Source organism: Hylobates moloch, unplaced genomic scaffold (assembly GCF_009828535.3).
Source record: "Hylobates moloch isolate HMO894 unplaced genomic scaffold, HMol_V3 SCAFFOLD_7, whole genome shotgun sequence".
In the NCBI taxonomy this organism is placed as follows: domain Eukaryota; kingdom Metazoa; phylum Chordata; class Mammalia; order Primates; family Hylobatidae; genus Hylobates; species Hylobates moloch.
The window spans coordinates 125,807,373-125,809,387 of NW_026652282.1; positions in this window are offsets into that span (position 1 = coordinate 125,807,373).

Consider the following 2,015-nt stretch of genomic DNA (forward strand, 5'->3'; position numbering starts at 1 on the left):
AAATGAGGCCAGCATCATCTTGATACCAAAGCCTGGCAGAGACACAACAAAAAAGAGAATTTTAGACCAATATCTCTGAACATTGATGCAAAAATCCTCAATAAAATACTGGCAAACTGAATCCAGCAGCACATCAAAAAGCTTATCCACCATGATCAAGTGGGCTTCATCCCTGGGGTGCAAGCCTGGTTCAACATACGCAAATCAAAAAATGTAAGATATCATATAAACAGAACCAAAACAAAAACCACATGATTATCTCAATAGATGCAGAAAAGGCCTTCGACAAAATTCAGTGCTTCATGCTAAAAACTCTCAATAAACTAGGTATTGATGAGACGTATCTCAAAATAATAAGAGCTATTTATGACAAACACAGCCAATATCATACTGAATGGGCAAAAACTGGAAGCATTTCCTTTGAAAACTGGCACAAGACAGGGATGCTCTCTCACCACTCCTATTGTCCTTTATGTTCTACAGTTTAACTGCCATCTCCTTAAAAAGAAATTCTCTATGGACAGCTTCCTTTGAAGGGATTTTTCTTTAGTGAAATCCTGGGGCCAACAGTTCAAGCTTTCTTTCTCGGCCTCTTTCTTTTTCCAAAGGGGCCTCTTCTTTTAACTGGGATTTATGTCTGGCATATTTCCCATGTAAATAAAGTGGCTTTGCTATTATAAAACAGGAAGGCAGCCCACTCGCAGAGACCACCTGAGTGATGTATAACAGGGCACAGAATCGTAGAGTGTCACTTTTCCAACCATCTGCCCTTCCTATAGCAGATGCACAGCCCGGGCTATGTGAGGACCTCTCCACAAGAGAGACAATTGCAAATGGGGGGAAATGAGCTGAGTCTGGCTATTTATTTTCTGGGTGGAGCCATCACAGGAAGACAGCCAGTACCCAAGCCTCCACTTTTGGCTGCTAAGAGTTATCTACAACTATTTCAACAAGATAAATGATTGCATGGGAGTCTGACTTGGCAGAAAGCAAAATAATAGGATACTGCTTGTTAGTTTTAGAACTTGGTGTCTCAAACCTTGGGCACATTGGATGGTAACACCTATTTGATGTAGCAACTTACTATCAGCAGACTCTTCTGGGTGCCTTACAGACATGACCCACCCATTTAATCTGAGTTTTCCTAATTGCTGAAATTGGAATGCCTACCCTGGCCACTGGGCAAAGAGACTCCATGTAATTGCAGGAGAACCCCGGACACCCACAATGGTGGGGAGCTCTCCCTTCATTGAAGATGCACTTGTAACTCCTTTGCGAGGAGCTTTCCTCTTCTTCAGCTCATATCCACAGAATTAACTCTGAGAATTAAGTAGGACTTGAGTGATAAAGCTAAAGTGCTCAAGGCTTCAATGTTACACTTGGTGCCAAAATTAAACCACAAATCTATTTATGACAAAGTATGTGGTAACCAAGATGAAACCTGGCCCTGGAGGCTGCAGCAGAAAGGATGCAAGACAAACTTCTGGCATAAAGATGATAGCTGCACACCTTGCTCTAAATCCACAAATGTGAGAGAACAAAAAGAAAAGTACATATATACACACAAAGGTATGCTGGAAGTAAGAAGAGAAACTCTCAGTGGAACTGAAACTGTGAAAAATAACTGAAATACAAAAATACAGAAAACAGACAGGAGCAAGAGAGACGTGGGGAAATTCTGCCAAGAAAAGTGGTGGATTGAGTACTTTTCTTCCTTTAGCTTTTATGTTTACTGTCCAAGTTTTGCATAATTAGTATGTGTATGTTTTATGATGAAAAAAAAAAAGTTTTATTCCCGAAATAGGCTTGGGGAAAGGAAAGGGAAGGAAAGGAAGGGAAGGGAAAGGGAAGGGGAAGGGGAAGGGGAAGGGGAAGGGGAAAGGGAAGGAAAGGAAAGGAGCAAATTAGAAGTCAGACTTTCTGGGTACTATGCCAGACTGCCCCAGACTCCCTGCTAGGCTTGACCTTAGCCCTGCCCCTCTTGGGGCCTCCATTTTCTCATCTGTAAAAGAAGG